The 26582-nt window shown below is 43.4% G+C and overlaps 1 pseudogene; it reads left to right on the forward strand.

Annotated features, from left to right (window-relative positions):
- The first annotated feature begins 10493 nt into the window (after nt 1–10493).
- LOC122484236 lies at nt 10494–11442 on the forward strand (annotated as a pseudogene).
- The last annotated feature ends 15140 nt before the right edge of the window (nt 11443–26582 follow it).

Here is a 26582-nt window from a genome sequence, read left to right on the forward strand (position 1 = left end):
AAGACATCCAGGGGAGTGGCCTCTCTGTGGCTATGGTGGTGATGGCAATAGAAAACTTCCTCACAGCCCTTCAGCTTGCAAAATACTCTCACTTAGAGTATCTCACTAGACTTTCACTGCAGCCACTGTTGCTGGTGCTTTTACTGGTGCTCCCCATTCCCTCAGGGGAGACAGAGGCAGAGAGACCGTGAAGTCATTTGCCCAAGTGGAGTGATAAGTGAAAGAGCTAGGGTTTGAACCCCCAAAGCTGGTGCCACCCTGCCTCCTGGTGGCAGGAGGATGGTGACAGGGATGAGAATGCTGGAGGCCCCACCCATGTGGGCCCTGATTCTGGACTCCCTTCCCTGGAGCTCAATGGCCTCCTGCCCACAGCTGGAAAGGCAGCCTAGGCTCTCCCTGAATGTATTTATAACTTCCCTTTCCCCCTTGGCACCTTCCTTTTCCAGCCTCTCGAGTCTGTCAGAGCGTTGTGTCAGTGAGGGGGAAGAGCGGTAGGGGTGAGACAGAGAGACAGAATGTCATGGACTTTCCAGGGCGAGGTGGCACAGGCAGCTGGCCTCTGCTTGGGTGGGAACTTCAGAGGGCCAGGTTGTTTTCTCTTCTGAGCCCAGAAAAGCTCCTGAGATGCACAGGCTCCTCCTGGAGACATATCTGGACCTCCCCCCTTTCTAAGGAGCAAGAGGCCTGGACTGTGAGAGTTACCAGCCTTCCCACGGCCCCAGGTGAGAGGCCAGGCAAGAGGGACAGGGCTTGTGCGATTTGGGTGGAAAATGCTTATGACAACAGCTCGCACCATTCACCTCTTCTCAACCCGCACCGCACGAACACAGAGCTTGCACTCTAGAGATACTTACTCAATGAGCAAACCCCCATTTTACACAAGAGGAAACTCAGTCTCAAGAAGCTAAATGCCAGGCTTGAGCCCAATCAGTCTGGCACCAAGATCTGAGCACAGACCTCTATAAGAGGCTCCAGCTCCCATTGCGTGGAGAACAAACTCCCCACAGCCCCTACAGCTTCACAAAATTTTCCTACCACTCTTGTCTGAAATCAGACTCCCCCCCCCCCCTACCGACACTGCTAAATCTGCAAACTGGCTTTTACCCCCTTCTTTTTTTAACCACCACCTCCCACCTTCCCAACTCCCCCACCACACCTGACTCACCAGGAGTCCAGACCTTGGACCCTGAAGCTCCTCTTCTCCTCTGTTGACCATCCTTCCCTGTCCCATTTTTTTCCCTCCTCTCCCTCTCTACTGGCTTATTTCCACCAACAAATGCTGGGAAATCTGCTCAAATATCTCCAATTAAAAAATACAACAAAATCCTCCATGACCCCTCATTGCCCTCCAACCACATGCTTCTCTTCACAGCCAAACATCTTGAAAATGCTGTCTATTCCTCTCTGCACTTACTCAGTCCCCAACCTTCCACACCCACGGTTCCCCTGGGCCTGTTCATTCCAACGTCACCAGCAGCCTCTTCCTCGCTGGGCCCCTGGACAGTCTCTACTTCTCATCCTTTGGTCCCATCAGCGGCTTTACTGCTGCTGGCCACATGTGCCCTTTGGAACTCCTCTGTGATATCATTGTGGCTTCATGTTCTCTGGGCATTTTTTTCTCAGCAACTTTTACAGATTTTTCTTGTTCTTCTGCCCCTGTCTCATGCTGGTTTCTTCCAAGGCTCTGTCCCCCTCACTTCACACTCTCCTTAGCTCCATAAAACAAAGGCTTCCTCCGGTCCTTGTCTGCAACTCAGCTCTTTCCTGGGCTCCAGGCTTAATCCCTCAAATATTTGCTGGATATCTCCACTTGAATGTCTCATTGGCTCTTCAAATGCAACATGTCCAAAACCAAACTCATTATCTTCCTCCAAAACTATCTTCCCACCTGCACTGCCCACTGCCCACCACCATGTCCCGTGTCTCAACATCACCACTATCTGCCTTGTCACCCAAGCCAGAATGCTTGGATTCTTCCATGCACAGTTATCAAATTTTGGCCATTCAGTCCCTTGATGTTTTCTCTAATCCTTGGAGATGGATAGAATTCTAACAGTGACTCACTGTCAGCCCAGAGGAGAGACAAGAGCAGGTTGAGTTACTTAACCTTTCTGAGCTTTCTCATCTATAAAGCCAGGGTAATGAAAACCAACACTCAGATGAACTGCGATGAAGCATGTGACCACCCAGGCACATCATTAACACAAGTTAGCACTCAGGAACATCAGCGGTTTCTGCCATCAGGAATGCTGTTACTTCTCCCCATTCCTTTTCTCATCAATCAGCTCCCCAGCTGGCCTCCCTGCCTCTAGCCACTTTAGACAGCTAGTATCTGCTCTCCACCTGGCAGTGGGGGTGATCTTTCTGGAACAGGCAGCTGACTGGTAGTCCCCTGCCTGAAAACTGGCCCTGGCTCTCCAGTGTCTCATGCTGAGTTCTTATTCTGTGGTCTGGAATTTGAGCTCTTCTCTCTCTGGCCCCTGCCAACTTTTGTAGCTTCACTTTTTGAGACTCCCAGTCTTCCCCTCTGTACTGCACCCCAAATTCTCTTCTATCTGCCCCTCAAACACACCTCTGCTTTTTCAGCCCTTCCTGACTTTGTCTCTGCCTCATTGGCCTGAAGGGCTCTCTTCACCTGCTTATAATTCACAACCAGCCCAAAAGATGTGTTCCATGATACAAGCCTGCTTTGTTCCCTCCTCTGAGCCCTCCAACTCTATAGTAGTACACATCACACTGGATATGATTGCTTGTCAGTGTTGCCATTGACTCCCCCCACTAGACTGTGTCGATTCACTGTGGTCAGGCAGCCAGAACACAGCCAACTTCATTCAATATGGAATGAGTGGTGATCCTCAGTTCTCTTTATTTTTAAAATGATCAGCATAGCTAGCCAGGCCTAGTTAATCCAGAGGAATGCAAGAGCCCTGGGAGCTGGAGGAAATGAAATCACAGAGGGCTTCCTGGAGGAAGTTGGACTGAGTTATAAAGTGTCTGACAAAGAGCAAGATTGAGCAAGAGAGGGCAGGTGAGTGTGAAAGAGTGAAGATCTGGGAAACTGAGTGGCTCCCTGCTGTCACACTTGTTTCTCTAGCTTCAAAACACTCAAGGCCCTACCCCCATCCCCTGGCCACTAGCACAGGACTGGTTTCACATTTACATAGAGAGTTTTCACAAATTTTTCCTCATTTGTGTGGTTGGTTGGCTCAGAGACTAGTCTGAGAGTTAGCAAATGTAAGACCTCAGATCCCCCCTTTGCCCTGGGCTTGCTGTGTGACTTGGAAAATCCCTTCACCTCTGATCCCCAGTTTCCTCATCCATCACACAGGGATACGAGTTATTGGTGAATAGCTGGGAAAATGTCCACAGACCACACAGTTCTGAGCCCCGGTGAAGACAGTTATTCTTGTTGTTCTCATATCAGCAAAGCCCAGTGGTTGCTACTAATTAGCCACTTGGGAGTCTCCAGAAAAACGTTACTCAGGGCCCCAGCAGAGTGGGATCTCCAGGGGGAGAGCCTCCAGAAGGCTAGTGATGGGCAGGGCTGGGAGGTTTAATGGGACCAGGACCAGCCCCACATGGTTCTCTCCATCAAGGCAGCGCTGACCTGGGGAGAGAAGGGGGCAGCTGAAGTGGCCTGGGTTGCAGGAGAACTGGGCCACCCTGCAGAGATCTCAGGTATGAAGGCCACAAAGGAAGAGTCCAGAGCTGGTCAGAGCCCAAGAAGGGACAAGGCTTTAAGAGGGCAGGCTTTAGGCGGGCAGGCAGGTAGAGACTCTCACCCTATTATGAGAAGGGCTCTAAGAGAAGGGAGATGGGTTAAAATCTTTCTGCCCCAATTTATAGCATTCTGGATGGGCTGGTTCTGATTTGCTAACTGTGTGATTTGCTAACTGTGTGATTTTAGCCAGGTCATAGCCCCTCTCTGGGCCTCTCCCTCACTATCAGCAACAATAAGGGAACAGGATCGTAAGGTCTCCATAAAGCCAAGTATTGTCTGATTCTTCAGGAATGCTAGAGAGAAAGCCCTGAGGTTGTGGGTGTCGACAGCCATGCTCCAGTGTCTGTCTGTGGAAACACCGGGAAGCAAGATGGGTCCCACTGAGAGGCTGGTTTTGTAGGAGATGAGTCAGAGCCAATCTCCAGCCCTAAGGAACTCCCAATGAGGGAAACAAGAATGACAATTCCCGGAATGATGTGGGCCTCCAGACAGGGGAGCTTCAGTGCCTCTCCCAAAGTAGAGAGGCAAGGTGGCCCCTGAGTGGCTCAATCTGTTAAGCATCCAACTCTTGGTTTTGGCTCAGGTAATGATCTCATGGTTCGTGAGTTCGAGCCCCACATTGGGCTCCACACTGACAGTGCAGAGCCTGCTTGAGATTTTCTCTCTCCCTCTTTCTCTGCCCCTCCCCTGCTCACTCTTTCAGTCTCTCTCAAAATAAATAAATAAACTTAGGAAAAAAAAAAAGGTGGAGAGGCAAGGAGCCAGGAATATGGCTTCCAGTACAGCTCTGTCTTCAACCCTTGTGCGACCTTGAGCAAGCCACTCCTTTTTGAAATATTGGGAGAAATGGGGATTGGACTATATTGCTTGCTTTTAAGTGCGCTTCTGTCTCTGATGTTCTGTGATTGCCCAGCAAACCTTGCATGACCAGCTTACATGGGCTTAGTCAGTGGAGGGGATAGCCTCTCAGAATTGTGGCAACTTTGAGGGAAATATGGTTTGTATCAATCTAAATGCTAAAAGAAAATAGAAAACCCTGTGGACTAGTCCATTGTGGGAAAAAGTGGAGCTTGACCCAGGTTTACCCTTTCATTCATTAATTCATTCATTAAAAAATATTTGTTTTGGGTGCCTGGGTGGTTCAGTCACTTAAGCGTCTGACTTCGATTTCGGCTCACATCATGATCTCATGATCCATGAGTTCAAGCCCTTATCAGGCTCTGCGCTGACAGTTTGGAGACTGCTTGGGATTCTCTCTCTCTCCCTCTCTCCCTGTCCTTACCCTGCACATGCTCTCTCTCTCTCACTCTCTCAAAATAAATAATTAAAAAAATATATCTTTGTTGAGGTTTTCTGAGGAGCTGGTTTTACCAGGCACGAGGTGTATAACTTTTCTGCTCAGGACACGGGGCTTGGCTGCCATGACCTTTTCCATGCAGATGTGTGCCCAGCCCATCTCTTCCTTAAGTCATGACTTGAAAAGAGCATTTTTCTAGCCACGTAGAGCCTCTGTTTGGTAACCAGTCCATCTGAAACTGTTAGAAAATGCCCTCAAAAGAAAATAGAAGTTTAGAGCTGTCTCTGACATCAACCTAAGAAATGGAGAGAGGAAAAATAAACCTTTAGCCTGATTTTCCCCTAGGTGGAAAGCAGTTTCCCAATTCTCCAGCTGTCCTGGCTTTGCTGAGCCAAGTCCAAGGCCAGAGCCAGGAGGCCTGCTTCACAGGACTAACTCTGGCACCGACCTGCTGTTGACCTGGAACTGTTTCCCATCCCATTCCCGCCTGATTCTTCCTTTGTGAAGAAAGGATCAGGGACTCACCTATCTGCAGGGCCATTTCCACTCTTAAATATTCTGTGACCTCAGGAGGGTTTTGTTAAAAGAGAAGGAAGCTGGAGGCGGTCTGGGAAAACCAAGTGGAACTGCTCAAGTGGCGGTTGGGGCAGAGAAGCAGTGATTTGAATGTCGGCATAACGTGGCCCTGGATCATTTAGTCCAGGTAAAGGGCAAACCAACACTTCCCTCAGCTCAGTTCTGGGGGTTGCAAAGTCTCACTTGGGTCTTGGGTGGCCAGAGTTGTGTGGGACCTTATTCAACAGCTTCCAGAAAGCACAGTCACTGAAGAGTGCTCACTCGGCCATCTCTCCTCTCCGGGTTCTGAGTCTTCTCAATTCTCTGCAGTGCCCTCTGCAGCGCCCACTGCACAAGAAAGGAAGGCTCGGGTTATTTTGATTGGGATGGCATTTGAATGTGTAGATTGCTGTGGATAGTATCCGCATTTTATCAATATTTGTTCTTCCAATCCACAAACACAGAATGTTTTCCATTTCTTTGTGTTTTCTTCAATTTCTTTCATAAGATTTCTATAGTTTTCAGCAAACAGATCTTTTACCTCTTTGGTTAGGTTTATTCATAGGTATTTTATGGGTTTTGGCACAATTATAAATGGGATCGATTCCTTGATATCTCTTTCTGTTGCTTCGTTATTGGTGTATAGAAATGCAACTGATTTTTGTTCATTGATTTTATACCTGCGACTTTGCTGAATTCATGGATCAGTTCTAGCAGTTTTTTGGTGGAGTCTTTTGGGTTTTCCATGTAGAGTATCATGTCATCTGTGAAGAGTGAGAGTTTGACTTCTTTGCCAGTTTGGATGCCTTTTATTTCATTTTGTTGTCCGACTGCTGAGGCTAGGACTTCCAACATTATGTTGAACACAGTGGTGAGAGTGGACATTCCTGCCACCTTGCTGATCTTAGGGGGAAAGCTCTCAGTTTTTCCCCACTGAGGATGGTATTAGCTGTGGGTCTTTCATATATGGCTTTTATGATGTTGAGATATGATCCTTCTTTCCCGACTTTCTTGAGGGTTTTTTTTTAATCAAGAAAGGATGCTGCATTTTGTCAAATGCTTTTTGTGCATCTATTGACAAGATCATATGGTTCTTATCTTTCCTTCTATTAATGTGGTGTATCACGTTGATTAATTTTGTGAATATTGAAACAACCCTGCAGCCCAGGAATGAATCCCACTTGAATAATTCTTTCAATGTATTGTTGAATTCGACTTGCTAGTATCTTGTTGAGAAGTTTTGCATCCACTTTCATCAGGGATATTTGCCTGTAATTCTCCTTTTTAGTGGGGTCTTTGTCTGGTTTTGGAAACAAGGTAATTCTGGCTTCATAGAATGAGTTTGGAAGCTTTCCTTCCATTCCTATCAAAATAACATCAGCATTCTTCAGAGCTAGAACAAACAGTCCTAAAATTTGTATGGAACCACGAAAGACCCTGAGTAGCCACAGTAATGTTGAAAAAGAAAACCAAAGCTGGAGGCATCACAATCCCAGACTTTAACCTGTATTACAAAGCTGTAGTCATCAAGACAGTATAGTGTTGGTACAAAAACAGACATATATCAGTGGAACAGAATAGACAACCCAGAAATGGACCCACAAATATATGGTCAACTAATCTTTGACAAGGTAGGAAAGAGGATCCAATGGAAAAAAGTCTCTTTAGCAAATGGTGCTGGGAGAACTGGACAGCAACATGCAGAAGAATGAACCCAGACCACCTTCTTACACCATACACAAAAATAAATTCAAAATGGATAAAATACCTAAATGTGAGACAGGAAACCATCAAAATCCTACAGAAGAAAACAGGCAGCAACCTCTTTGACTTCGGCCACAGCAACTTCATACTTGACATGTCTCCAGAGGCAAGTGAAATAAAAGCAAAAATGAACTATGGGGATCTCATCAAGATAAAAAATCTTCTGCACAGCAAAGGAAACACTCAACAAAACTAAAAGGCAATGGATGGAATTGGAGAAGATATTTGCAAATGACATATTGGATAAACGGTTAGTATTCAATCTATAAAGAACTTACCAAACTCAACACCAAACTCAACACCCAAAAAACAAATAATTCAGTGAAGAAATGATAGACACTTTTACAAATAAGACATTCAGATGGCTAACGGACACATGAAAGATGCTCAACATTATTCACCATCAGGGCAACACAAATAAAACCACAATGAGATATCACCTCACACCTGTCAGAATGGCTAAAATTAGGAAACTCAGGAAAGAACAAATGTTGGTGAGGATATGGAGAAAGGGGAACCCTCTTGCACTGTTGGTGGGAATGCAAAATGGTGCAGCCACTCTGGAAAACAGTATGGAGGTTATAAAAAAATTAAAAATAGAACTACCCTACAACCCAGCAATTGCACTACTAGGAATTTACCCAAAGGACACAAAAAATGCTAATTCAAAGGGGCACAAGCACCCCCAATGTTTATAGCAGTGCTATCAAGAATAGCCAAATTATAGAAAAGCCCAAATTTCCATCAACTGATGACTGGATAAAGAAATGTGGCATATATACATATACAATGGAGTATTACTCAGCAATAAAAAAAAATGAAATCTTACTTGTTGCAACAATGTGGATGAAACTAGAGTGTATTATGCTAAGCAAAAGAAGTCAGTCAGAGAAAGATAAATATTATATGATTTCACTCATTTGTGGAATTTAAGAAACAAAACAAATGAATATAGGGGAAGGGAAGGCAAAGTAAGATAAAAACAGAGTGAGGCAAACCATAAAAGACTCTTAAATACAGAGAACAAACTGAGAGCTGCTGGAGGGAGGTGGTGGGGTGGGTTAAACTGGTGACAGGCATTAAGGAGGGCACTTTTCAGGATGAGAACTGGGTGTCATATGTAAGAGATAAATCACTGAGTTCTACACCTGAAGCCAAGACAATACTGTATGTTAACTAACTTGAAAATAAATTAATAAAAAATAAGTAAATAAATATATAAGTAGAATTTTGTAACTTAAAAGAAAAAAAAAAGAAAGAAAGGAAGGGTTGGGGTTACTGGGCATAAAATACTTAAACAGTAACAACACCTATCAAGCTACAGCAGCTAGGAAGAGGGAAGACATATGGAAGTTCCCTGGAGTCTGTTTTTTTCCCCACTGGGGGAGAATTCATCTCCAACTCAGATTCCATTCAGAAAATGACTCCTTCGACCAAAGGCACATACAGTACCTCTACCCTTGTGGGGTAACCAACTTTTGATTTGCTGTGGATGGAGCTATTTCCTGGGACATGGGAATTTCAGTGCTAACACAAGGAAGTTCTGGGAAAATCAGTTCTTGTTGCTCCATGGAAAGACAGGTCACAGGTACCCAGTTTGGAGACAGACAGAGGCCCACAGCCCCAGCTACACAGAAAGGGCGACTGTTCCTGAGTTAGGCAGATAGCAGTCTGTAGTGTTCCTTGGAGCAAGCAGCCCTCCCAACGATATCACGGTAAGATATCATAGAAAGGGAGTCCTCAAGCAAATGGAAGCGTAGAGACAAGGGACACTGATTCAAGAGACAACGTCCCAATCCAGATGGTGTGAGATGAGAATGGGGTGGGATGTGGGGTGTAGAAGAGGAATTGAATCCAGAGCTATATAGAAATGGTTCTCTCAGTGTCTCTGAAGAAGGCTTCCCACCAGTCCCATAGAGCTTATGAGTTGAAAGCCTTTATCAGAATCCACTGACAACCCTTAGGCTCAGAGGTATGTAAGTAGGGTCAAGGGAACCTTAGAGTAAGGTATGTAAGTTTTTACCACAGACTTTAGCTTCGTTGTTCTCTCTGTCTCTCTTTTCATATGTTTTATTTTATTTCTGAGGGAGAGAGATTGAGCAAAAGCAGGGGAGGGGCAGAGAGTGAGGAGGCGAGGAGAGGATCCCAAGCAGGCTCCACACTAACAACAGGGAACCTGATACAGGACTCCAACTCACCAACCATGAGATCACAACCTGAGCCAAAGTCAGATGCTCAAGTGACAGAGTCACCCAGGCCCTTGCTTTGTCATTATCAGCCAGTGATCCCATTGTCCTTACGAGGTCTCAGGTTAAAGAACTCCACCAGGAACTGCTATGTAGATATCTCTGGACCGGATGGGCTTGTGACAAATGACTGCACTCAAGATTCTAGTGCTGACAGAGAGCAAAATCCAATGAGGGGCTCATCCACATTTCCTACCCAGAATGTTCCTTCACCCAGGTGGCAGGAGGTAGGCTACCATACAAGACAGCCTTAAAGGAGCTACTGAACTAACTAACAAAGTAGCTACTTGATTTTTAATTGACATTTGAGCTGAAATGGATGCTTCCCAAGACTTATTCTCTTGGATGGAATATGTCTGCCCACGAAACTCCACAATCTGATTGACGTGATTCACTTATGTTACTTTTTTTTTTTTTTTAAGAACCAATGGATCTAGGGTTAGAAGGCTGCATAAAAGTTTTGTAATCTAGCTCTTACCCAGATATTAAAACCTCTCTGTAGCATTTCAGCCAAAAAGCCCCCAGCCTGCATACCTCTAAGTTATATGGAATCTACTAATTTTCAGGCCAAATTTGTACCTAATGGGATAGTTCTAACTGTAAGAAACTTATTCCATGTGTGGGGCTGAACTCTGGGCTCCTGGAGCTACTAACACTAGCACTAGTTCTTGGTAAGCATGGCTGCCCTTTAACAGCCCTTCAGGTGTTTGTGTCCACTTTTCTTCCCCCAGACAGGACCAGCTCTTTCAAGCATTGCTCATTAGACACCTCACCATTATGGGCATCTTAGATGTGAAATGAAATTCTAGACTCAAAGAAACTATTGGGATTGAGATCTATGGTTGAAAAGGGAAAGATTAATGTTCTAGCTAATGTTTCCCTGATTGTTCTGGTTTCCAGATATGTGCTGATGGAAGCCATCTGTAATGGATCAGAGAACTACTCACTGGTCTTCTACCTGGTAGGCATCCTGTCTCTGCATGAATCTTTCTTCCTCCCTGTCTTCTTGATTTTCCTTTTAATTTACCTGCTCATCCTGCTGGGAAATGCCTGATCCTGTTGGCTGTGGTGGCAGAGCCCAGCCTCCACAAGCCCGTGTACTTCTTCCTGATCAGCTCTGAGCCTTGGACATTCTACTGCAACCGTTGTCCCCAAAATGTCATCCTTATTCTTACTTGGGGACCACTTCCTCAGCTTCCCTGCCTGCTTCCTGCAGATGTACCTCTTCCATAGCTTCTCCTGCTCAGAAGCCTTCATCCTGGTGGTCATGGCCTATAACCACTATGTGGCTGTCTGCCACCCACTGCACTACCCTGTCCTCATGACTCCACAGACCAATGCTGCACTGCCAGCCTGTGCCTGGCTCACTGCCCTCCTCCTGGCCAACCCAGCAGTGGTGCAGACTTCCCACATGGCTTTTGACAACGCTGCTCACATCTATCACTGCTTCTGTGACCACCTGGCTGTGGTCCAGGTCTCTTTCTCGGACACCATGCCTCATGGGCTTCTGTATCGCCATGGCAGTATCCTTCCTGCCCCTTGTCCTGGTGCTTCTCTCCTATGCCCACATCCTGGCCTCGGTGCTTCACATCAGCTCCCGAGAAGGATGCTCAGAAGTCTTCTCCACCTACAGCTCCCACCTCCTGGTGGTTGGCACCTACTGCTTATCCATTGCCATAGTCTATGTGGCCTACAGAGCTAACCTGCCACTTGACTTCCACATCATGGGCAATGTGGTATATGCTATTCTCACACCTGTCCTCAACCCTCTCATCTATGCGCTGAGGAACAAGGATGTCAAAGCAGCCATCACCAGAATGGCATGTCCCCAGGACCCAGGGCATTGGAGGGACCCTTGATTCTTAGATGTAGTTAATTTTGTTCCCAGGATACCGCTGTGCTAAAAATAAATTATGTCATCAAAAATGTTTTTGGAAGGGAAGAGTGCCTTAGAGTAGGGCCCAAAATATACCATTGAGACTTCCATTTCCATTAATGATATATTGGCTATGAAATCAACCCTTCTGTGGAAAGAAAAAGGTCAGATAAAACAGAAGAAGTATTTTCTTAAAAGTATCAAAATTATCACCTTCTAACACGCTGGGCAGTGAGTCAGTCTCATAAAAGTATCAAATAGATTTTTTAATGTAATAATGCTAAACTAGTAATAAATATGAGAACACAGAAAAGTTAGTTATTAAGACATGAGTAGAATGTAGATCAATAGAACAGAATAGAGAGCCCAGAATCAGACCCTTAAATATATGAACATGACACAGCAGAGCGGTGTGAAAGATGGACATATAATAAATGGTATTAATACCATCAGGTATCCACATGAAATTTGTCCCTTACCTCAAGCAAGCATTAAATAATCATTAAATATCTAAATATGAAAGGCAAAACTATAAAAATATATAGAAGAGTATAGCTCTCATCTTGGGATGGGGAGGTATTTCTCTTTTTTTTTAATGTTTTTATTTTTATTATTTCTGAGAGAGAAAGAGAGAGAGGGAGAGTATGAGCAGGGGAGTGGCAGAGAGAGAGGGAGACACAGAATCCGAAGCAGGCTCCAGGCTCTGAGCTGTCAGCACAGAGCCCAGTGAGGGGCTTAAACTAATGAACTACGAGATCATGACCCGAGCCAAAGTCAAACGCTTAACTGACTGAGCCACCCAGGCACCCCAGGGAGGTATTTCTTAAGCAAGATTTTTCAAAAACTCTAGACCTAGGGGAAAAAATGATAAATTCGACTGCTTTTAAAATATAGAATTTCTGTTCATCAAAAGGCACCAAAGAGAGAGTGGAATGCTGAGCTCCAGAACAGAAAAAGTTATTTGCAATGCATATCACCAAGGAAAGGACCCAGGATTCATCCAGAATACAGAGAGAATTAATTCAGGTCAATTTTTAGAAATAGTCAAGTCATAAGGAAAATTAGCATCTTGACCGGTAAATCTAAGAAAACACACTCAACCTAGTAGTAACAGGAGAAGTGCAAATTACAACAACAAATAGTTACCACTAGAAAACCCATCAGATGGGTTAAAATGTCCAAGTCTGACAATATCCAATATAGGGAGCATATGGGTTGATGGAACCCTCACACTTTGATAGTGGGAGTGTTCGTAAGTACAACCACTTTGGAAAACACTTCATCACTGTCTTATCATGTTGAAGATCTACATACTTTATTATCTGGCATGGCAACATTTCTATAACTTGTAAAATTTTCCTAAGATGTAACACTGGATGCCAATAAAATATGGCATACATATGAACTACGTATACGCATGAGGAATCTCACAAAGTGTTGAGCAAAAAAATTATGACTCAAAAAGATATATATGATATGATGCCACTTATATAAAGTTTAAAGACAGGCAAGGCTAAACTACATTTTTTTATATTAAATATAATTCATTGTCAAATTGGTTTCCATACAACACCCAATGCTCATCCCAACAGGTGCTCTCCTCAATGTCCATCACCCACTTTTCCCTCTCCCCAACCCCCCATCAACCCTCAGTTTGTTCTCAATATTTAAGAGTCTCTTATGGTTTGTCTCCCTCCCTCTCTGTAACTTTTTTTCCCCCTTCCCCTCCCCCATGGTCTTCTGTTAAGTTTCTCAGGATTCACATGAGTGAAAACATTTGGTATCTTAAACTACATTTTTTTTAAAATTTTTTTTTCAACGTTTATTTATTTTTGGGACAGAGAGAGGCAGAGCATGAACGCGGGAGGAGCAGAGAGAGAGGGAGACACAGAATCGGAAACTAGCTCCAGGCTCTGAGCCATCAGCCCAGAGCCCGATGCGGGGCTCGAACTCCCGGGCCGCGAGATCATGACCTGGCTGAAGTCGGACGCTCAACCGACTGCGCCACCCAGGCGCCCCCTACATTTTTTTATAAATGCATACAGATGGCATACATTGTGAAGAGAAGGCATATTTCTTATAAAAATGAAAAGTGGGGTTCTTTTTTAAAATTTTTTTAATCTTTATTTAGTTTTGAGAGAGAGAGAGAGACAAACAGCATGAACAGGGAGGGGCAGAGAGAGAGGGAGACACAGAATCTGAAGCAGACTCCCAGCTCTGAGCTGTCAGCACAGAGCCTGAAGCGGGGCTTGAACTCACCGACCGTAAGATCATGACCTGAGCTGACGTCAGATGCTTAACCAACTGAGCCACCCAGGCGCCCCTGGGGTTCTTTTTTAAAAAATTATCTTGTTTATTTATTTGTTTAAGCTTACTTATTTTGTGAGAGAGAATGTGCAAGCACGGGAGGGGCAGAGAGAGGATCCCAAGCAAGCTCCTTGCTACCAGCACAGAGCCCGACCCAGCCAAGAGCTCCACGCAGGGCTCGAACTTACAAACCACGAGATCATGACCTGAGCTGAAACCGAGAGTCAGATGGGCTTAACCGAATGAGCCACTCAGGTGCCCCAGGGTTATTTCTGTAAGAGAGGGAGAGGTTTGTAATCAAGGAGGAGCACCTGGGGCCTTATGAGGTGTTGCCAATGTTTCATTCTCCCATGGATGGTGATGACATGGTGTTTACTTTACAATTAAACTGTATATTAGACTTTATATATGTTTGTTCTATGTGAACATTGTATTTTATAATAAACTCTTACAAGGCATCATTCCATTGGGCAGAGGCTGCCAAAGTATTTCTCAAAGTTCGCTCTAAGTCTTTCCGTGGGTATGGTGACTTGAGGTGGTTTTCACATTCACAGTAAGCATCAAGCTGCTGAATACAATTTTCCCCGTTTGTCCATTCACTTAAGAAAATTTTAATTGGCAGTGTGCCTGGGTGGCTCAGTTGGTTAAGCATCCGACTTCGGCTCAGGTCATGATCTCACAGTTTGTGAGTTTGAGCCCCATGTCAGGATCTGTCCTCACAGCTCAGAGCCTGGAGCCTGCTTCAGATTCTGTGTCTCCCTCTCTCTCTGCCTCATCCCTACTCATGCTCTGTGTTCTCTCTGTCTTAAAAATAAATAAAACATTAAAAAAATTTTTTTAAAGAAAATTTTAATTAGCCTTTGGAAGGTGCTAGACCATGCTAATAGAAGCTAGAGATGCAGAGAGAAATCAGGACAGTCGCTGCCCTCAATTTGTTTACCATATCTAGTGAGGAAGACAGACAAGGGCAGAAATAGCACAGTGTGGTTTGGGAGTCCTCATGGAGTTAACAACATGGTGGATGTGGACTGATTGAACGGAAGCCCTGAGCTGCTCCCATCAGAGAAAGAGCGGTCTCATTCTAGAGCTGGCCAGGAGGCTGTGTGGCATGCAGGTTGCTTCTGTCATGGGGTGTTGATTTTTAGCTTGGACCCCCTCAGTCAAGAAACGGAGTTCACAATCAAACCCAAAAGACTTTGCCACTCAGTTTTCTTCAGGAATCACACAGGTCAAAAAAAAAGTCTCTGGAATGGGCAGAACCACAGCGCCCCCCAAAAAGGCAGGAAGGAAGACCATTCTCAGAAAAGTGAGTGGCACAGACAGTGACATTTTTGTTGCATGTGTTAAAGGGAAGAAAACCTTCCTTAGAAAATTGTGATAAAGATGCAGCATGTGATTTAGGCAAGGGCATTAACAGAGAGTGAGAATTTCAGTAAATAGCAAATAGTAAATAGTAAATAAGCAAAGAGTCTTTAATAGACTTTTAAAGTCACAATGATAACAATTTTACGTCAAAATTATGAAACAAGGCATCGTTAGTGAATTCTCCCCTCCATTTCTGCTCCCTCCATCTGTTTGCATGCCCTTTACATAAATTGTTTTTATTCATATTTTTTCTTTCTCATTTTAATAGAAGCAAATCTGTATGCTTACACACATATGTATAATATATAAATATGGCTATATTATCTCTTCCTTAGGGAAATAGTAGCATTAACATACTATAAGACCATTCTGCACTTTGATTTTGAAACTTTAATCAACAGTTTGCAGAGATCAAGTTTTTGTTCAAGGTAAGCAAAAAAATGGGTGGTGAGAGAGGGAGGGGGCATTGCTGGAGCGACCAGCTTTAGGTAGGAACATGAAGAAGAATTAGTCCATGGGAATAGGCAGGAAGACAGACTGTGGACATGGATGCTGGCAGGTGGGCGGGTGTGCAAAGGGACTCTGTGCATTTCCTTCCTGTTTTCTGGAGGGACAATGGGAAGAGGTATTGTGGATCATGGAGAGAAGAGAAGGTTTGAAAAAGTCATCTGGAAGAGGAGAGGAGGGAACAAACCAGGGACATCTTGAATGACCTGTCAGAATCAAGGTCTGTGGAGCCCTTTTACATTAAGCTCAGATAAGGTACATCTACATCAGGAAAATACTTTCTTAAAATCCACCTCACTTTTTCCTAAGGGTGCAGGGCTCATCCTGAGTCAGGGTATGTATGACTGATATCCCAATGTTATGGATTCTTTCCAGTGGAGTTTTTCTGTTTTTGTTTTTGTGTTTTTTTAACCAATCATTAGGATAATTACATAGGCCAACTTGTTTTACAGGCAGCAACAATTTGATTTTTTAAAAATCTGATCGTTTATCTGTCCTCACCAATGGCTACCTATGCTTCTTGTCAAGATAATAAAATCCGTCAGCTAAAACACATAAGGTCATTTATATAGTGACTATATATGTCATGAGTGTACTATGTGCTATATTGTATATCTCAATGTTACAGGGAGAAGAAGGAAGAAAAAACACTAAAAAGTGAATTCTAAGATTTCAAAAGCTAGTTTAAATCACTTCTAAACTCAATTACAACGTTAAGCTCTAAAGCTGGCTCCACTTATCAGTTACACATGGTGAAAATACTTAGGTAGTCATGAGATTATGACTCCATTATAAGAACGATATTTATGGTAATACCATTTCCTCTGCATTAATTCCATATAGTCTTGATGGTAAGTAAAATGCTCCTAGTATGCTAAATTCTTATTTGGGACTGTTTATATTTCCAGCAGCGTGGTTCAGTTTAATCTCTTTTATCTTCCTCTTATGTGTTCTTCAAATATATTCTGAGAATTGTCTGTGCTATCTTGTCTAGTTTCAACTTTGAAGCCATCATTATTTCTAAACTAGATTTTTTGGTTCCAAGCCCTATGTGTTTTAAATAACCTGCCCATTTTTTTCTGTGCTGTCTTTAAAATAATAAACTCTATCACTGAATGCTTCTTCCACAAATATTTGGAAATTAAAGAGCACACCCCTGAATAACCAATGGGTCAAGAAAGAAATCACGAGGAAAATTGGAAAATATCTTGAGCTAAGTAAAATGAAAACACAGCATACAAAAATCATAGGATATAACTTAAACAAGTGCTTTAAGGAAAATGTAGAACTGGAAATGCTCATTAGAAAAAGAATAAAAATCTCAAATTAATAGCCTATTTTTTCAAGTTTTTATTTTAATTCCAGTTAGTTAACACATAGTGTAGTGTTAGTTTTGGGAGAATATAGTGATTCATCACTTACATACAACACCTGGTGCTCATCCCAACAAGTGCCATCTTTAATCCCCATCACCCATTTCAACCAATAGTTAATAGCCTAATTTTTTTTTAAATATATGAAATTTATTGTCAAATTGGTTTCCATACAACACCCAGTGCTCATCCCAAAAGGTGCCCTCCTCAATACCCATCACCCACCCTCCCCTCCCTCCCACCCCCCATCAACCCTCAGTTTGTTCTCAGTTTTTAACAGTCTCTTATGCTTTGGCTCTCTCCCACTCTAACCTCTTTTTTTTTTTTTTCTTCCTTCCCCTCCCCCATGGGTTTCTGTTAAGTTTCTCAGGATCCACATAAGAGTGAAAACATATGGTATCAGTCTTTCTCTGTATGGCTTATTTCACTTAGCATCACACTCTCCAGTTCCATCCACGTTGCTACAAAAGGCCATATTTCATTTTTTCTCATTGCCACGTAGTATTTCATTGTGTATATAAACCACAATTTCTTTATCCATTCATCAGTTGATGGACATTTAGCCTCTTTCCATAATTTGGTTATTGTTGAGAGTGCTGAATAGCCTAATTTTTAACTTTAAGAAGTTATAAAAGAGGGGCACCTGGGTGGTTCCATCCGTTAAGCATCCGACTTCGGCTCAGGTTATGATCTTGCCATCTGTGGGTTCGAGCCCCACATCAGGCTCTGTGCTGACAGCTCAGAGTCTGGAGCCTGCTTCGAATTCTGTGTCCCCATCTCTCTCTGCACCTTCTCTGCTCTCTCTCTCTCTCTCCAAAATAAATAAACATAAAAAAATTTAAAAAAAGAACTTAGAAAAGCAAACTAAATTCAAAGCAAGCAGTAGGCAGAAGATAACAATATAGATTAGAGTGGAAATAAATGAAAAGAGAATGGAAAGAATTGACAAAACTAAAATTTGTTCTTTGAATACATCAACAAAATTGACACACATTTAGGTAGAGTGACTAAGAAAAAAGAGAGAAGATCCCCAATTACCAAAATAAAAAATGAGAGAGAGAACATTAGTATGAACCAAAGAGAAATAATTACAAAATGTTAAAGGAAGAGACCACCACGCCAACTCTGAAACAAAAGGCTGAACCTAATCATTAGCTTAAGCATGGGAATGGTATCATTTATGGCACAGTCTGGTTTGGAGCGACGTGGCGAGCTGATCTTACACAGGGTTGTGGACAACACGGAGATGAGAGGCTGCTAGACCTTCAGGGGTGCCAGCATCGAGGGAATGGTTTGCATGTAGTGGTGGAAGTGTGGTTTGCTGGAGTGAAGCTGTTGCTGGGCGGCTGACTTTTCAACTGGCTGGCTTTCAGGAGCTTGCGTGCTGGTGGGAAGCAGTCATTAAACAATACAACAGGTTTAAAACAAGTTCTGAGGACTATGTGTTATCATGGCTATAGAACAGCCTGTCATTTCCTAGAAGCCTGAGAACACTTTTCTTCTCAGAGGTAATGAAGTAAATCATATTTTATCCCGTGATGTTATACTAGTAAGTCTTAAAATGTTGGCTTTTTACAAAGAAATCCCAGCCAACAGTTTGGCTCTCCTGTTTTGGGCTCACTTTTGTAAGTAAAACAAAAGAAAATTGGGAACCTAAAAGGAAGCTAAGTCTTGGTTTTTGTTTGTTTTCTCCTGCCTACTGCAGTTCTACTGACCATTGGGCTCCATGTGACCGCTTCCCTCCAAGAAATCACGCCCCTTCGTTAGTTTCATCGGGGACATCCTGGAAAGCCCTTAGTCCTTCTCATGCTGCCAAAAGCTGGCTCTGGGTGGTTTTTTGTTTTGTTTTTGTACAGACCTGGCTAAAAAAAATTTTTTTTTGAAGTATAGTTAACACACAATGTTGTAACATAGTGATTTGGCAAAGTCTACACGTTATGCTATGCTCCCAAGTGCAGCTACCATCTGTCGCTATACAACACTACCATGGTTCTGGGTGTTTGTTAAGGAGCTCTGTAGTGTCTGAACAAAACAGAACAGAACAGAACAAAAGAATCCACCTAACAGTCTGGTGGTTCTGCGGGATTCTTTGCCTTTAACTTAAGAGTGGTTAGATCTTCTCCTCCAGAAAAACCTTCAGCATTTACCTTTATGGCACCGAAGCAAAGATCCACATATACAAATTTATCCCAAACCAAAATTCCTCTCTTCAGTCGGAAGGAGAAGAGCTGGAGAGGACAAAATAGCACAAAAAGTTCTGGTTTGTTATTCAAAGAAATTTCCAAAACCATCTTCAGTCCCATTGTGACATTGGTTAGATCAGAAGGGGCTGTAGCCTCTGCTGTATCATTCTTTTGGTTTCCATCAAGCTGCCAATGGCTTAGTAATCTTGCGTCCTGCAGTTGTGTATCTACAGTCGACATCTATTATGCAGGTCCTTTCTGTGGGCTGAAATGAATCGCTCGTGCATGGTCTTCCTCTGTTCTGGGCAGCAGCATCAGGCGCAACAAGGTCATCTCAGTCATTTCTGAGGTTCGTGGTCTCGAAGCCTCTATATTTGAAACCGGGACAGTCCCTGCACATGCACACCCTATTATTATTCCATTTTAAAATGTGCTTGCTGCTTGGCCCAGAAGTTCTACTTCTAAGGATCTGAGACAAATATCTGGGTGCCCATCCCCCAGATTCATATTAAGAGGACATTAATAATAATATTGTTCATAATAGCAATAATTGTGCACAACCTAGATGTTCGTTGGCAGGGAAATGAACAGTCTATGTCATATCCATATTATGAAATACCAAACACCAGATAAAAAGAATGAAGTATGTCAGATGGAAAGGTTCCAAAACTTAGTAATTTGGAATATAAATGATGCCATCAAGAGCAAAATGATTCTATTTATGTTAAAAGAAAAACAAAACAACCCCCTCCCCCCAAAAGAAAAACAAAACAACTCGCCCCCCCCCCATGCTTAGAAAAGATCTGGAAGGAACACACCAAATCATTACCTCTGGGGAGGGGAGGGGAGAGGAAATATGAGGAAGGGCTGGTGTGAAGAAAACATTCACTTTTTACTCCATAAATAAATCTCCATATTGATTAAGATATTTTACAATAGGATCTATTTATTACTTGTGAAATTTTTAAAAATTGTTTAAATTTTATACAGATTAGTAAAAGAATGACAAGAGTCAGAAACTGAGAGCAATGGAGCTAAAGGAAGGAATCTGAAAGACTGAGGTACAAAGGGTCGGCCTGGCACTGGCTGGGGCTAGGGCACAGACCCCCACCTCACATTCTTCCCACAGAACCCCCAAGATCCTCATTGTGCCCGAGGAGTAGTGTGCTCCAATCACACAACAGGGTTTTACTATTTTGGTTGGTCAAAATCTCACCTCTCACTTACTGGTTTACTGTGTGGGAGGCACTGAGCTAAGTACCGAAAGCTTCCCAGGAGCCTGTGGGTTAGGCAGCATTTTTATATACCCTTTTCACAGGAAAGGAAGTAAAGGCCCAGTGAGGCTAAGTGATTTGTTCAAGGTGACATCACTGGAAAGAACTCAGGTGTCAGCCATTAATTGATGTGCTGCTGAACCACTCAACAGGAATTGGGTCCAAATCCCAGCTCTACCAGCTGTCACTCCTGTGACCTTGGGCTAGTAAGTCACTTCACTTCTCTAGATCTGTTTCCTCAAACGTCTGATAGTAGGGACAATCCTGGCTCTGCTTGTCTTCCCTGGCTGTTGTGAGGCCTGATGGAAAAACAAGAATTAAACTGTTCCATTGCTGATAAAGTTCTGGGACCCATGAGGGTTGTTAATGATGTTGTTTCCATTACCTGCAAAGCCCAGGGCCAAATCCCCTGCTCCACCGAGGAAGTTGTTCCCAGCTGGCGGGCGTGGGGTCTCTTAGAGGGAACAAACTTGAGGAAGGGGCCCCAGCAGGCCCTGACTCCAGGGTTTAATGGGCCATGCGTGGCCCAGCTCCTACCTGGCTCTTCCCCCAGGGCCAAGTGTGATGACTACACAGAAGACACCAAGGTGGATCAGCCTTGAAGGTGAGCTGAGCCGGGGATGGAGTGTCCAGAAGCAGGCAAAGGCTGGGGTGAATGGACAGCCTCAGAGTGGCCAGGGATGTGTACAGCCACAGTGAGGAGCCCAGGGACATGTACTGATGGGTGAACATCAGGATCCCAGTGTGCACACATGGTCTGTGTGTCCCTGGGCTAGACACCCTGATGGGACAAGCAGGGTTATGCAGTCACAAGCAAGAGGCTGATGATCTCGTAAGAGAGCTTCTCACAGAGAGGCAAGGTCGATGACAGTGAAGGAAATGGAAATATTTAGTGAGGCATCTGTAACACTATGAGTCACAGAGGAGGGAATTACAGTGCAGAGAGGGAAAGTAGAAAGTGCTGAAGCCAAAACGGAAACCCAGGACTTTCTAACTCCAGTTAATGAACACAAACTCTGTCATGCACACATATCCAGCTCCTCGGCTATGGGAATGACAGAGGATACTGGAAATATTGTGAGAGGATGGTGTGGCTTCGGGAGTTGTAGTGAAGCACAATGACACAATGGCTGTAAAGATCAAACATGCCACAGGGCCCTTGCTTTCCTTCCTTAGAGGCTGGCGGCACAAGATGGCCATTCTGACCTCTCACTGGGCCAAACACAGAGGGTGCACACCAAAATGCTAGCTGAGCTGGAGGAGACCATCTCTTCCAAAGCCCTCCTTTTACAGGTGGGAAAACTGAGGCTCGAGGGTCCAAAGTCACAGCAGGCTTGTGGCAGAGCTGGTCCAGGAGCCAGCACTCTTGGTTGCCAGGCAGGGCTCAGTCCTTTGCAGCAGGCTGGCTCCAGAACTCCTTCTGCTCTCACCCTCCTCAGCCCTGATCTCAGACTGACACTCAGTTTCTCCTTTGTTCAAGGGGCATAACCACTCCCTGGCAGGCCTGGAGGATGAGAGGAGAGGGTGTATGTGAAGTGCAGCATCACATTGGACATTCCAGTAATAGGTTTTTCTGTCCTTCTCTGTCCCTTGCCAGCACTGTAACTCATGGCCCACAGATAATCCCGACCGAGGAAATGTCCCCTAACAATACCTTTGGTGTCCTTAAGCACTGAAAACACCCCTGTGATATATATTCAAAATAAGTCCCCCAATCTAAACTACAAAATAAAAGTAAGGAAGTCCAGAAAGTTCCTGATTATTACCATGATGCTACACCAGTGTTTTCGAAAACTATCAAATACTAAATTCTGTCAAAAGCCTTTTTCAGGGCTCCTATCTAGTTGGCACCTAAGCACATGTTTGTTTGTTTTTTTTAATATTTATTTATTTTTGAGACAGAGAGAGACAGAGCATGAATGGGGGAGGGGCAGAGAGAGAGGGAGACACAGAATCGGAAGCAGGCTCCAGGCTCCGAGCCATCAGCACAGAGCCCGATCCGGGGCTCGAACTCACAGACCGGACCGTGAGAACGTGACCTGAGTCGAAGTCGGACGCTTAACCTACTGAGCCACCCAGGCGCCCCCCTAAGCACCTGTTTTATCTGTTGCATGGATGCACTCTGACAAAATGAAAGTTTAGGGAGGTGCTTCAGTGCCTTTGGGGTGACCAAATAAATCACTTGGTTGGTCTTGCCTCTGGCCCCAGTCTGGAGAGCAGGCAGAGCTTCTGCTGAGGCTCCCGGTGATAATCTGCCCCTCCCCCACCCAATAGTCTAGTTCTGGTTCTGTCACCCACTTACTATGTGGCCTTGGGCAAATCACAGCCCATTTCTGACTCTCCCTTTTGTGTGCCCTCTGTGTATAAGAAAAGGGTTAAACTAAAACTATTTAATTGCTAACGACCCTTTCTTTCTGGTTGTCTGATTCAGCAAGCAACAGAAGGCCTACTGGGAAAGCTGCCTTCTGGCTCCTGTCTCTGGAGCACTGAGCTCCTGGTAAGGGTGGGGTTCACTTTTCAATAGAAACAATCAGGCTCCATGACAGCCCTCCCAGGGCTGCCAGTCTGATGGAGCCATGGACACACAAAGTAGACAGAGACAAACCAGTATGATCGTAGTGATGACAAAGGAAGGCACAGTAATTGTGAAAGCCCAGGAAAGAGGGCCCGAGACAGCCAAGCCCAGCCAAGCCTCTTGGAAGAGGGAATATTTGAGCTAAGTTAGGCGGAAAAACAAGGCAAGAGCAAGGAGTTGCCATTTGACCAAAGTAAGAAGAAATAAGGCTGCAAGAAGATAGACTTTGGATGGCAGGCTAGGGAGTCATCTTTCCTCAGGAAAAATCCTTAGGAACACTGGATAGGAGCTAGAAAACTGGGTTCAAGACCCATCTTTGCTGTGAACTTGTTGGTTGACCTTGAGAAGACACTTTGTTACTCGACTTCAGACTCTGAATTCATCCTCCCTACCCCCACCCACATTGTTGAATAAAAGTGGGACAGAGGAGGGATGACAGGGGTACAAATAGATTTATGGCTCTGAACTTGAGCACCTCAAACCACAATTCAGCTTAACTCAGTGATAACCAATCCAAAGTCAATTCCTCTGAGCTATAACATCATGTAGGAAAATGCAGTTGGCATCAATTTGGGTGTGAGGAAAACCTGGTGAGTGGCTCAGGCAGGTTGTGTCTGGTGGTGTGGTCAGCTGAGAATTAACTCTTTTTAGTTGGGGGCAGCAGGTTTGCTTTCCTGGCTGGGTACTGGGGCACTGACCTTCAGCACACTTTTTTTTTCTTTCAAGGAAGCATTCACAGTGGAGTGGTTTGTTCCATGCATCTTTCAGAAAGACGTTTATTCAGCCTTCACTCCCTAATGAGGAACCAGGCCACCCATCACACTTAAGAGACTAAAGAACAAACTGAAATTTCTGATTGTTGCTGACAATTTCAGCTTAGAAATGGAGAAGAAAAGAGAAAACCTTTTTCCCAATCTCTTCCCACATGAACACTTAAGCTTCCAGATGATCTAGAGAAAGAGCCTGTGTCTGGAAGTCAGAGGCCTGGGTTCTGGTCCTAGCTCTGTGGCTGACTGATCCCATGTGATCTTGGGTAAGCCCTTGACCTTCTTGTCTATAAAGAAGAAAGCTGGCTGGACATTTCCAGGTTTGGTATTTTTATGATTTAATGACATAAGAGAGGTTTTGTCACAAATAAGAGAAACCGGACAGTTCTGGGAAAATCAGGGAGGGAGTAGTTTTAGAATCATCGGAGTTGATAAAGCAATGATATAAACGTGACCATGGATTTGCTCATGGGTCGTTTATTCAGAGGGACATCCCAATGTATGAGAGGAGTCATTAGATCCCCTCAGTTGAAGATCTCCAATTCTGTGGGTGCTTGGAAGCACACATCCCCCCTTGCTTGATGAAGGGAGCCTCTGGGGTAGGGACTTATGCCTTTGGCACTGTCACAAGAATACAGTGTTCTTCTCTGCAGCAGTGGATCCTAAGACCCTAAGTTTCTAGTTTACTGTAATACCTCCTTAGCTGGAGCTAGGGAAGCCTACAGGCTAGTGGACATGAAGTGACTCATCAGGAACATCTGCTCTGCAGCAGTACCAGCTAGGAGGGAGGGAAAAAATCATATTACACAGGAATGCCGTCCAATCTCTGGTTCTGCCATTGGTTAGAGTATACCTGTAACTTTGACTCCTATCAGGAAGTGACTCCAACAAAAGGCATCCTCTGCCATTCCTTTCATTGAAGGAGGACAAAAAGCTATACCTTGTTTATTCAAGGTGTAACTCAGGTATAATAAAGCCTACAAATATTAGGTACAGATATAGGTCTAGCTATAAATACAGATAAAGATATAGACATCATAGACATCCACAGATATTGGTATAGATACATAGATATATAGATATAGATATAGATATAGATATAGATATAGATATAGATAGATCAGCTAAAGATATGGCACATTTCCAGCAACCCAGAAGATTCCCTTGTGCCCAGCCCAGTCAAATAAATCCCTCCACAGAATTTAGTCACTGTTAGGACTTATATCACCATAGATTAATTTTTTTCTATCTTTGTTCTTCAACTAAATACAATATGTAGTCTTTTGGATATGGTCTCTCTCATTCGAAACTGGACTGTGAGCTTCATACATCTTGTTGCATGTAACAATAGTTCATCCTTTTTCCTTGCTATGCAATATGGATGAATATACCATAATTTGTCCATTCTACTGATAATGGACATTTGGGTTGTTTCCATTTGGTGATTATAAGTAAAAGCTGTAATGAACATTTTTTATCAAAGCGGAATTCACCAATCATAAAATTCATGATTTTAACCATTTGAAAGTGTGCAATTCAATGGCTTTCCATGCATTTACAGTGTTGTTCAACAATTACCACCATCTACCTCCAGTAGCTTTTCATCACTCCTCAAATAAACCCCGTATCCATTAAGCAGTTACTTCCCATTCTCGCCTTCCCTAGTCCCTGGGGATCACTAATCTTTCTGCCTCTGTAGATTTGTCTATTCTGGACATTTCATACAAATGGAATTATACAATATGTGACTTTTTTTTATCTGACTTCTTTCACTTAACATAATATTTTCAGAGATTACCCACATTGTAGCATGGATTAGTGTTCCATTCCATTTTTGAATAATATTCCACTGCATGAATATACTGCATTGTGTTTATCCATTCATTAGCTAATGGGCATTTAGGATGTTCTGCTTTTTGACTATTATAAATAATGCTACTATGAATATTCATGTACAAGTCTTTGTGTGACATATGTTTTTAATTCTTCTGGATTTATATTTAGAACAATGCACATTTTTATACATGTATCTTGGTGGACACAAGCAGTCCTATCTCTTGGCTTTGTGTCCATATGTGTAATTCCTGGGTCACAGGTTTTAGAAGGTTTACCAAACAGCTATCCAAAGTTGCATGTATTGAAGTATCTACATACTCATAAGCAATGTATTGGAGTATCTGCATACTCATAAGCAATGTATTGGAGTACCCCTTGCTCCGTACCTCACCAACATTTGGCAATTCTTTTCACTTTAGCCTTTCTGGTGAGTATGTAATGGTATCATTTTATTTTAATTTACATTTCTATGACGACAAATAATGTTGAGCACTCTGTATATACTTTTTGGTCATTTGGATGTTCTCTTTTGTGAAATGCCTATTCAAGTCTGTTGCTCCTTTTCCTGAAGGGTCATCTATCTTTTTTTCTTAATTTATGGAAAGCTTTTATATGGATGTATGCTGGATACACATTCTTTGATATATGTATTTAAAATATGGAAATATCTTCTCCAAGTCTGTGTCTTACCTCCTCATCTCTTCATGTTGTATTTTGAAATTGAGGTAAAATTTACACAGAAGGTAATTCACAGATCTTAAGTGTATGACTCAATGAATTTTCATAAACATAAACACCCATGTAACCACCACTCCACTCAATACAGAAATGTAGAACATTTCCATCACAACAGGAAGCATACTTTTGCCTATAACTTGCCAATCCTCACCTCCATAGACAACCACTGTTTTGATTTATAACACTATAAATTAGTTT

Source organism: Prionailurus bengalensis, chromosome D1, assembly GCF_016509475.1.
Source record: "Prionailurus bengalensis isolate Pbe53 chromosome D1, Fcat_Pben_1.1_paternal_pri, whole genome shotgun sequence".
Classification (NCBI taxonomy): Eukaryota; Metazoa; Chordata; class Mammalia; order Carnivora; family Felidae; genus Prionailurus; species Prionailurus bengalensis.